This window comes from Pipistrellus kuhlii, unplaced genomic scaffold (genome assembly GCF_014108245.1).
Source record: "Pipistrellus kuhlii isolate mPipKuh1 unplaced genomic scaffold, mPipKuh1.p scaffold_m20_p_12, whole genome shotgun sequence".
In the NCBI taxonomy this organism is placed as follows: Eukaryota; Metazoa; Chordata; class Mammalia; order Chiroptera; family Vespertilionidae; genus Pipistrellus; species Pipistrellus kuhlii.
Window position 1 is genome coordinate 7290836 of NW_023425427.1, and position 12272 is coordinate 7303107.

General features: G+C 40.9%; 1 protein-coding gene across 6 annotated transcripts in view; it reads left to right on the top strand.

Annotated features, from left to right (window-relative positions):
- LPAR1 (lysophosphatidic acid receptor 1) overlaps nt 1–12272 on the top strand; it is a 114526-nt gene that overhangs the window by 22660 nt on the left and 79594 nt on the right. The window lies entirely within an intron of this gene.

Here is a 12272-nt window from a genome sequence, read left to right on the forward strand (position 1 = left end):
AAGTGCTGGAGCTTAATTAGCGAGGTGGGTTACAGCTGAAGTAGGAAGTAACTGCAGGACTCGGTATGCTGTGATTGAGGAGTTTGGACTTAAGTCAGTGGGGAATCATGTAAGGGTTTAAAACAGAGCATTTGGCACACCAGATTTCTGTTTGAGGAAGAGTATTCTTTACAGAGCCAAGAGAAATGGTGGTAGGTGGAAGGGACTGGAACATCCAAGCAGAGATAATTAGGATCTGAATGAAGGCAGTGATAGCGGGTTTGGAGGGGAGGAGGCAGATGAGAAGATACTTAGGAGAAAGAATTGACACAATTTAGTAGTTGAGTAGATAAGGTAGGTGAGGGAGAAGGAGAAGTAACGGTGAATGAATGGTGATTCCAGTGGCTAAGATGAAGAAGTAAGAGAGAGTAAGGAGGGCATTGGAAGGGTATGCGTTTGCTATGTCTGCTATAACAAAGTACTGCAGACAAGGTAGCTTAAACAATGGAAATCTTTATCACAGTTGTGGAGGTTAGAAGTCCAAGATCAAGCTGTCAGCACAGTTGGTTTCTTCTGAGCTCTCTCTTCGTGGCTGGTTAGGTGGTCATGCCCCTGTGTCTTTACATGGTTTTCCCCTGTCTGTGTGTGCATGTCTGGGTCCAAATTTTCTTTTCTTGCAAGAACAGTAGTCATTTTGAATTAGGGCCTACCCTAATGACCTCATTTTAATTTAGTTACCTCTTTATAGACCCTGTGTCCAAATTAAAGGTCAGATTTTGAGTTACTAGGGATTAGGACTTTAACATAATCTTTGGGGTGACATAGTTCAGCCCATAACAGGAAGAATGAAGTGGATAGTATGGTATCTGTTGAGAATATACAGGGGACAGTAGTGGTTCTGTAACCCATTAGGATGCAAGAATGCAGCTCAGAAAAAACCATGGGAGTGGATAAAGTTTGGCCAGTGGTACCCAACCTTGGCTTATTCTAAGAATCACCTGGGGGAGCTTTACAAATAAGGCACATTCAGGGGCCCCGCTTCCAATCAATTGACCCCGTCTTTGGAAGAGACACCAGGGCCTCCACGTGGAGATTCTAATATGCCTCCAAGTTTGAGAGAGTGTGGTAGGTGAGCCAGAGATGATACGTGCAAAAACGGCCCACATCATTCAAGTGAAGGGCGGCAGGGGAGAAAAGGATGGAAGGGCAGAACTTAAAGAGGCTTTTTAAGTTCTGATTTCTCCCTGATGGCTATGAGTTATGAAGCTTACCTGAGAGGACCGAAGGCTTAGAAGAGATACCACAAGAAATGGAAGAGAGCAGAGAGAAATGACAGCATGAAAATGGCTCCTACTGTGGGCTCTGCTGAGATGAGGATACATTGATTAGCGGTGACATCTTCATCTTGTCCTTAGGGGCCTCTGGAGGCTGTGAAGGGAAGCAGATCTGGAAGCTTGGAGTTTAATCAGAACTGGGGTGTTAGAGCACAGAAAGAGTGTGGGAAGTAGCAGGCTGGTGAGAGGGGAGCTCAGGCAGTGGACCATGGCATTAGGACTGGGTATGATGAGGACTGAGGCGGGACACGGCTGATGAAGAGGGGGAAATGCAGGGGGCCGGAAGCTGGATAATTTGACGTCCGAGGGCAGATATAGTGTGAGTGTAGACATGTGTACGGATGTACAGTTCTAGTTAGAAAGGGGATTTTGAAGTGTCACGGGGTAATGAAGGGCTAAGCAGAGAGGTCAGGCTTTCAGATATGTTGACATTGCCCTAGATAATGACTTGCTTGATGACAGAATTGTTTGGAGGAGGGAATGGTGGGTAGGGGGGATTTACTAGATAACCTTTCATGTCCCGGCCTCATGGTTTAGCAAAAACGTCTTTTTCTGAGACACTGCTAACTTCTAGTTGCTTTGGAATTAGAATAAAGCGACCTGGAAAGTTGCCATTTAACAATTCCATCTTTATTGATCCCCTTGTAATTGTAAATGTTTAACAGATTATGGCCTCTTTAAATGCCTTTGGAATCCATTAATGCTTGTTTCAGAGTTTACACAGAGGGAAATCCCACATTGGTCAGAAAAGGCTTCTCTCTGTATCACTGATCTATCTCCACCAAACAGCTGGCTTCTGAGGGCCATACTGGGCAATTATGACAGGAAAGACAAGAGTTGCTGAAGTTCTCTTTAAGGTAACATTAATTGGATTCATCTTTTACCGCATGCCAAAGGTCATGGCTATTACATTTACCATTTTGGGTTGGAGTTGAGCCTCTTTATTGTGGATTTGTTGGTCCTGGGCATTTTCCGATTTAGTTTTGTGGTAGGATGTTTTGTCTGCAGTTTGCATCTGTATTTGGAAACAGAATGAAGTTCAGTTTTAAAAATGTAGGACCCAAAACGATGGAAAGAATTTATGGGCACACTTTGTGTTCAGAGTTAGGATTTTGTCTTTGATATTTGGGGAAATAAGTTTGATCCTCATCCCGGAATATACAAACGACTCCCGAATTTTTGTTGTTACAGCCAATGCAGCCATCAACTGCTTCCCCTCTGAGTTTGCTTATTGGGGGAAGAACATTTTCTAAATTGCATAAAGCTTTATATTAACATGATAAAACTTGAACATTAAAATTGTAAGAGTGAAACTCCATTGCTTTTACAAAGTTACAGGCTGAATTCAACTAATGTATCCTGTACAGTCACAGGAATTCCCCATCTCTGCTGCTTGGGGTTTTCCGTCCTTCCTTCTCCCCTCTCATTCCTTGCCTTCCCTGTCCTCTCCTCTTTTTTGGCAGGTTCCTCCAAATTGAACAGTTTCCCAGTTTTTCACCACACATCTCTAAGGATCAAGTGTGAATGAAGAATTGTTTTAGGCTGTTAATTTTCCCCAGTTCAACCCATTGAACAGTTTGCCCCTCTCCTCATTCTCCTACTACATCACCTTGACTGGCACTAAAAGAAGGGATTGCCAGTTCTTGGTTGTAATCCCCATTTACCCATCAATCGAAACCAACCCAGTTGTACTAGTCATTTCCTTTCTGCCTTCATGAGCTGCCAGGAGATAGTGATAGAAAATGAATGAATGAGTGTGTTTGTGCGTGGTAAAGCAATAACAGTTGGGCATCATGGGGTAGGACATTAGCTCTCACTTTTTACTTTGCATTAGAATCACCAGAGAGTATATTTAAGATACAGAGTCCATTTCCACAATCTGGGAAAGATCCGGGACTCTGCATTGTTAACAAATTCTATCTGTTGGACCATTTTCTTTGTGCAACAGTTGGGTTTGGAGACTAATTTTTTTTTTATATATATATATATTTTATTGATTTTTTACAGAGAGGAAGAGAGAGAGATAGAGAGCTAGAATCGTCGATGACAGAGTAACATCGACCAGCTGCCTCCTGCACACCCCCTACCGGGGATGTGCCCGCAACCAAGGTACATGCCCTTGACCGGAATCGAACCTGGGACCTTTCAGTCCGCAGACCGACGCTCTACCACTGAGCCAAACCGGTTTCGGCTGGAGACTCTAATTTTTATAATTCTTATTTTCATATTAATAGCATTTTTCAAAGATGGACCCAATTAAAATGGCTGTGATATCAAACCATAGACTTTGTTTCATTAGAGTGAGTTCTCTGACCATCTGGCAGTTATAGTGAGAGCAAACGAGATGTTGGTTTGACTGTATTCTGGGTTGGTCAGATCCACCCAGCAAGGGTACTGTACTGTGTTTGAGGTGCCAACCTCTAAGAATTTCAGAGTTCTCATGGAGAGGGGAAAGGAGTTGTAAAGATCTGTGACAGAGGTCGTACCAGGAAAGGGAAAGAAAGAAACAGGTGACCCGATCTTGATCTTCATCTGCCTGATAAACCTTCCAGTGTCTGAAGGATGCAATTCAACTTGGTTACAGATGAACAGCTGGGTCTCAGGCCTGCTTTTCTTATCTTTAGCTACTAACGTATCTTTAAAGTCACATGAACGTCTATTGCCTATGGTCTGAATTTTTATTCCTGAATAAATTAAGAGATTAAAACCTGCGGTTTCTAGTTCAAGGGCATTGCACACAAACACACAAATCACGTATCTGATGTGGATTTTGGTGCCACTAAAGGGAAGTGCGGCCGCCGGGCCTTAGTAGCGTTGCCCCCTTTTCCTTGGTTGCCTTGGTCTTTTCCTCTTATGTTGAAATGCCACAGCGAATGTTGACTTTCTCCCTCTAAATGGCAATAATTGTAAATTTTAATGTGTTTTCAGATAGGTGGTTTTAGCCACTGTCTTATGTTTTCCTGCTTCCACGGCTCCAGTTCCCAAGGACGAAATTGAGTCCAGATGTGGGTCAACATTGCGAAGCCCTGACTGGCCCTCTTGTTCTCTCCTTCCCCAGATATTAATGCGAGGGGAAACAGCGACACCGGGGACAGCCACTGCTAATGCTCTTGTGTTATTTCTGCCCACCATTCCCCTGCAGGCTCTGTATGAGATCTGCACATATGTCTGTTCTGTGCTTTAAAGTTTTAATATGGAAAGGCAATGCTGTCCCATAAAGTTATGTCTCTGAAAATGTTGTATACAAATATATGTATATGCTGCATATTTGATTTCAGTTTTGATTATTTTATTTTTTAAAAATATGCTTTCATTGATTTTTATTTTTTTTAAGAGAGAAAAGGAGAGAGAGAAAAAGAGAGAGATCGGTTGCATCCCACATGGCTCAAACCGTAACCTGGGTGAATGCCCTGACCGGGAATTGAACTAATGACCTTTCAGTACTGAAACTAGATCATCAACTTACACCATACACAACAACAAACTCAAAATGGCAAAAGAATTTAACTGTAAGATGGGAAACCATAAAAATCCTACAAGACTCTGTAGGCAGCAAAATAGCAGACATATGTTGTAGCAATATCTTTATAAATAAATAAATGGGACTACATCAAAATAAAAAGCTCTGCACAGCAAAAGAAACCACCAACAAAACAACAAGAAAGCCCACTGCATGGGAGAACATATTTGCCAATGACATTTCAGATAAGGACTTAATCTCCAAAATTTACAGAGAACTTATAAAACTTAACAAAAGGAAGATAAATAATCCAATCAAAAAAATGGGCAAAGGATCTAAATAGACACTTTTCGAAAGAGGACATACAGAAGGCCAGAGACAAATGAAAATTAGCTCAAAGTCACTAATCATCCGAGAGATGCAAATCAAAACAATAATGAGATACCATCTCACACCTGTCAGAATGGCTATCATCAACAAATCAACAAACAACAAGTGCTGGCAAAGGGAAAAAAAGGAACCCTCCCGCATTGCTGGTGGGAATGCAGACTGGTGCAGCCACTGTGGAGAACGGTATGGAGTTTCCTCAAGAAGTTAAAAGTGGAACTCCCATTTGACCCAGTGATCCCAATGTTAATGTTTTTAAATATCAACTCTTTATTCCTCTATATTTATACATTTAATTTGTGTGGTCATTGATTAGATACTATAGACAAAAATCATCCAAATTCTTCTGAACTAGAAATATTAGCTGTTAGCACTTTTGGTATATGTCTTTTCATATATTCAAAGACATAGATATGTTCAGTATTTTTTTTTAATTTTTAACTTTTCATATAAAAAGTGATACATACATAATTTAGAATCCCTGAAAAAGATAAAAAACATAAATAAAAAACTATCAAAAATCTTTCCCCTTAAAAATAAAGTAATAATTTTTAAACTAATTCTTCCAAGTATGTACACATTTCTGTAAATCCATGTTTTTTATCAAATAAAAATGACATAAGCATTCCCTCCCTCCCTCTCTTCTCCCTCCCACTCTCCCTCCCTCCTTCCCTCTCTCTCTCTCTCTCTCTCTCTCTCTCTCTCTCTCTCTCTCTCTCTCTCTCTCTTTCTCCCTCCCTTCCTTCCTTCTCTCCTTCCTTCCTTCCTTCCTTCCTTCCTTCCTTCCTTCCTTCCTTCCTTCCTTCCTTCCTTCCTTCCTTCCTTCCTCCCTCCCTCCCTCCCTCCCTCCCTCCCTCCCTCCCTCCCTCCCTCCCTCCCTCCTTCCTTCCTTCCTTCCTTCCTTCCTTCCTTCCTTCCTTCCTTCCTTCCTTCCTTCCTTCTTTCATTTCTTCCTTAGGAATGTATTAAGCATTTTTGTGTCAGTATATGCACTACTAAACTTATTTCAGTGTGGATTTCCTTGTATTGATCTTGCGTCTCCTGAGTCTGAGTGTTTCTACCACCAATTCTAGGGCATTTTTTGTCCATTGTTTCTTTGAATAACACTTCTGCTTTGTCAGTTCTCTGGATCCAGATCACTGTGGAGGCGTCTTTGAGACTTTCATAATCCTTCCTGCCTATGAATCTCACTTCTAAGCTCACCCCTGTGCATCTGTCCTCCATTCCCATCAGTTGCACTTCGATTTAACTCCCTATTCATGTTTCTAATTTGAAATACCACATTTTTCTTTCCTAGAAACTCAGTTTGGCTCTTTTTCTAAGTTGTGTGATCACTTTGAATACATCAGACTTTTAATATAGTCTGTATCTGATAATGCCTTTATCTGTAAACTTTGTCTAATTCTGCTATTTGTTGTTTCTGATGATACTTGTATGTTTTGGCTTGCTTCCTCATGCTTTGTGGTTTTTTTTTTTGTTTTTTTTTTAATGTGAGCTCACATTTCTAGAAACTTTTTCTCTGAGAATTCTTTGAGAACTTAAGGTGAATCAGTTCAGGAAGAACTTGTGCTTGCTTCTGCTGAATGCCTTAAGGGCACTATTTAATTACGTCTACATCTGTTTCAATAGTCAGCTTCAGATTTATTGGGTGGCCAATTAATTCAGGCCCCAAATGGATTAAAGGTAAGTGTCTGGATATAAGTTCTCAGGGGAGACTCTTTCCTACCTACATCCAAGACGGAGACAATTGAGTCTCCTTACCCTCTCCCTATGTGACATGGGCCAATATTTGTTCCTCTAGTTCACGTGTTGAGGGTGGTTGAGGGTGAATGTCCCAGGTTTTTATAGAAGGGTTTTATCTGCCTTTCACTTTCCTCTTGATTCTGCCTATAAAAGTCAAAACTAGAAGTCACCTGGCATTGGAGTATTACTGATTGCTAAGTCAGTGTTCTTTTATCTTGATTGATTTCTTGACATATTTTAGCTTCTCAGGAGGTACATTACTTTTTTGGCCAACTTGACTAAGCATTAACAAAGGTTAGGGGTGTGTGTGTGTGTGTGTGTGTGTGTATTGGGAGGGTTTTCAGGGTGATTTGTCCTCAGTATTTCCAGAATGGAAGTCCACAATATAACTTTTTAATAGCAGGACATAGTACATCCTTCAAATAAATGTTGTTTACTTAAATAATTTCCTTCCTTAGAACCTTAAGGTTGCTTTCAATTACTCTGTTACAAAGGATGGCCTTATTTAGCTATCTTAGTGTAGGTTGTTGATAATTTCCTCAGGATAAATATCTTGAAGCTGGATTGCTAGGTCAAAGGCTATGCTTGTTTTTTTGTTTTGTTTTTGTTTTTTCAGAGAGAGATAGAAACATTAATGATGAGAGAGAATCATTGATCGGTTGCCTCCTGCATGCCCCCAATTGGAGATAAAGCTTGAAACCTGGGCACAAGCCCTGATCAGGAATTGAACCAGGTACCTCCCGATTCATGGGTTTACTCTCAACCCCGGAGCCACACCGGCCAGGCTGCTTGTTTGATTTTTGATGGAGATTGCTAGAGACATCCTGCAGGATCAGGGCGATTGCTCTATATTGAAACTCCCAGGCCTAGTACTTAAAAGTGCCATCCTTCATTAACACTGAGTGTTATAAATTTAAACACATCATCAGTGTTTTTTTTTGAAAATACACTTATTTTTAAAATTTAGATTTCTTTGATCATTCAAGAGGTTAAGCACAACTTTTTTAAAATACTCATTTGTTTCTGTCAATCATTTTTTTCTATTAGGCTTATTTGTAGGTTTATTTTTTATTTGTTTCAACTATATACTTTATATATATATATATATATATATATATATATATATATATATATATATAAATTTTATGTTGAAAACTTAAGATATTAATGGACTTTCTTATGTTGTAAAACATTTTTCCAGTGTGCATTTCCATTCTGGTAGGCAAAAGTAAGTTTACAGTTATGAGTATGTGAAACAATGTTTATTCTTATATTATTTATTAATAATTGTATTATTTTACATCCAAACAAATGTTGCACACTCCATATAACTATCTATAAGCTTTAAATATTTAGTTACCTTTACCTGTATTTTATGGTTTTTGCTTTGTCATTTTGCTAAAATAGCCACTCCTTACTTTAGGATGATGTAAATCTTCTATTATGTTTTCTTTTAGGTTTTTTTTTTTCCCCCCTTTATTTTTCATAGAATGTATGTGATGTGAAGATCTGTCTCTCACCTTCTACCACTGTGACTTTATTATTCAAGTTGGTTTGCCTGTGTACCTGTTTGCAAGTATGATTTGGATAAAGCCAAATTATTTTGGACTTTTTTCATGTTGAGGCTGTAACTTTTGAAAACGGAATTGGCATGGGATGGGATGGGTAATGCAGATATTTGTTCAGGGAGTGGAGAACTTGGAGAAGAAGCAGGTGAGTGTGTTAAGAAAGGCTAGATGAGGTAATGAAGGGATGTGTTCAAGAAGAAGGTTAGTTTTCATGCTTAACCATCCCAGGGTCATCCTCCCACCACTTGGTGTGTGTATATTAGTTTTCCTAATGGCCATTGGGAATAGAATGTGTGGGATTGTCAGGTCTGTAGTGAGTTGAGAAAGTTGGGGAGACTTTATGTTACCAGCTTTATATTACTTTGTTTCTTGTGTGGTACAGCCTTTTGTGTGCAGTGGGTGCTCAATACATATTCGTTGCATGAATGGGCGAATAAAGGAGATTCGCTGGTTAGGAAATAAAGTTAAGTTGTGTTTAAATACTTTGGATTGCTTTGGCTGGTGTTGCTCAGTGGATAGAGCGTAGGCCTGTGGACTGAAGGGTCCCAGGTTTGATTCCGGTCAAGCGCATGTACCTGGGTTGCAAGCACATCCCCAGTGGGGGGTGTGCAGGAAGCAGCTGATTGATGTTTCTCTCTCATCGATGTTTCTAACTATCTCTCTCCCTTCCTCTCTGTAAAAGAATCAATAAAATATATTTAAAAAAATAAGTACTTTGAATTTTTGGGTAAACAACTTCTTTAAGTCATTTTTGTTTTGTTTTTAGTGGCCATTCATCTCCATTAATTTCTCCCCTTGTTATTCAACAAGCCTTATTGAGGACTGTTTATATGCCAGGCACAACTAAGCATTAGAATAAGAAGATAATGATGGTGCTGTTCAAAGTCCAGGAGTTCCCTCATAAAAGAGTGGAGTTTAGTGTGATGAGTATTGTATCTTAGGTGCAAGGTACAAAGATGAGGGCATATAGAAGGGCACAACCAACATACTGCTGATGTGATGTGTGTGTGTGTGACTAAGAAGGGGAGTTCTGATACTTGGTAATAAAAGACTGAAAGATACAGAGTTCTGTAGCGTTGCGGATAGTCAATGGAAGAGTGTTTCATTCAGTGAAAAGAGAATATGAAAAGGCATGAACAACACAGTGTTTTCTAGGATCTCCAAGTCATTTGGTTTGGGAAACAATGGAAGACCTACTCATGCATGAGGCAGAAGCCAGGTCACTGGAGGTCTCGCCTCGTGTGCAAAGACATCTGAAGTTTGCCTCCTCCCTCCCAATTCTCGGTAATTGAAAGGACTTCTATAGTTTTGTCAGCTACACCCTTATGGGAGGTTAAATTGGAGAGGGACAGAGAAGAGAAATAAGATTAGCGATAGAGACCCTTGCAATTGTCCCCGGGAGATGACCTGAACTAAGTAAGTGACAGCGGGGTCTGGAGGAGAGAGAATGGATTTGAGTCTGTTGGAAAGTGGGTAGTCAATAGGATTTAGTGGCATGCTCAGTGTAGGAAAGTGATAAGTTGAATTTGGCATATTTTAAAATTTGAGGTTTTCAATGAAACGCAGCAGTGTGAGAGAATGTTCTGGAATGGGAATACATACTTAAGAATCTGCCACCATTAGCCTGCAAGTGTCTGTGGGATCCACTGTTATGGGTAAGATGGCCTACGGAGAGTGAGTTGGAGCAGAATAGGAAAGGGCCAAGCAAAGAACTCAGGGGAGCACCAACATTTCCAGACCCTCAGAGGAAGAGGATCTTTCAATGATTCCTGGGGAAGAGCAGTTAGAACGTTAGATAAGAATCAAAGGGGCATGGTGTCCTGTGTAGGACAAATTTAAAAAGACAGTGATTAACAATGTAAAATGCCATAAAGGGTCAAGTGAGATAAGGGCCGAGAAATCTCCTTATTTAGAGGAAAGTGATCTTTTCTCAAAATGTTGAGGGTGAGGCAGACGCCTTGTGCATCATAGAAGGGATGCTAAAGAAATGAGCACAGACTGTTCCTTCAATATTCTTGGCCTTGAAAGTGAGAGAGAGGGTGTAGAAGGGGGGGGGGGTAAGGAGGAAGTAGTAGTTGGGGTCAAGGGAGTATTTTTTTTCCTGTTTTCTTTTAAAGTAGTATTTAGAGCCTGGTTTTATTCTGAGGGCTGAGAACTGAGGAGAGAACAAAGCTGAAGGTGCAGAAGAGATTATTGGATGAAGCAAACTTGAGTACAAAGCTGGATAAGGCCAATTGAGGGCTAGGATGAGAGAAATGTATTACGAAGGCAGCGTCTTCCAGAACTGGTGACTGTTACTATCATTGGAAGTTACCGTTTTTTGAAGCAAGCATGTCACAACTGTTTATGGCATAAAGAATGGTGGCAGCTGTACTCTGGGTGTATGATGAAGCCTTCATGGAACAATTATTTGGGTATTTCCCCCTAAGTCTGAATTGTTGGGATAAACTGTATTGAAATAGTGAATATGACTTTGATACAATTAACAGTGTAAGAATATTACATGTTGGTTGGAGCAGTGATCAAATAATATGTAAATGAATTCAATAGTTTTGAATTGATGCTTAGCGTAATTCTAGCTTCCATTACATTCTTGTTTGTTTGTTTGTTTGTTTAAATGTATTTTATTGATTTTTTACAGAAAGGAAGGGAGAGGGATAGAGAGTTAGAAACATCGATGGAAGAGAAACATTTACCAGCTGCCTCCTGCACACCTCCTACCAGGGATGTGCCTGCAACCACTGTACATGCCCTAGACTGGAATTGAACTTTGGACCCTTGAGTCCTCAGGCCGACACTATCCACTGAGCCAAACCGGTTAGGGTTTCCATTGCATTCTTGTTTCTGTGAGGCACAGGAACCTGGAGTGCAGTAAAGAGTTCTGGGGGACAGTGGCTGGGTGTGTGGCATCCTGCCTTCACTTCCACAGGTGCGTGTTTTTTCAGGCTCTGGCTGTGGGGGATGGTGCTCTGGGAAGGAAGGTAGCTCTTGACCCTTCCGTGCTGCATTGGCACCTGAGGGACTGCCCACTGTGTGATTTCTGCCACCACATTTTAGTTCCTGCACCCCAAGTCATAGTTTACTGTATGCCATTTCCCTACCCTCCCGGACTTGGGAAAATGCTTCCAGGCATCCTCAGAGGTGACTGCATGTTTATAAAAACAGCCTTTCTCTTTCATTGTGTGGTCCCTTCTGTTAAGCAAATCGCATTGGATTTCCCCACAGAACAGGCTCTGGGATGGTTCCTCTGTCACCCTCTGGTCTCACTCTTGCCAGCCTGGAGGTGCCACGTGCACACATTCACTCTGTCCTGCCTTGCAGTGTCCCGGCTTGCCTACTGAACTCCAGGGATCGGGGCAGCCATCGTCTGTCTTTCTCTGTTTGAGGATGGATCTCCGTGGTTTAAATACTTCCTTACTGACTCCATAGAATTTAGGGATTCCCATTCTAAATGGACTTCTGGAGACCATGCCTGGATTCCCAGAGTTCCTGACCTGGGCATTCCCATAACCGACACATCCATATTTAAAAATCTTATATTGTTTTATTTTATATCTTACAACTGATTTCAGAGAGAGGAAGGGAGAGAGAGAGAGAGAGAAAGAGATAGAAACATCAATGATGAGAGGGAATCATTGATCGGCTACCTCCTACACATCCTCCATTGGAGATCGAGCCTGCAACCCAGGCATGTGCCTTGACCACTGAGCCACACTGGCCCCGGCAACGCTTCCATATTTTAAAGAGAAGTTACATACCCCTAGTACTTTAGATTTTGGGTGAACACATGTTTCCAGAGCT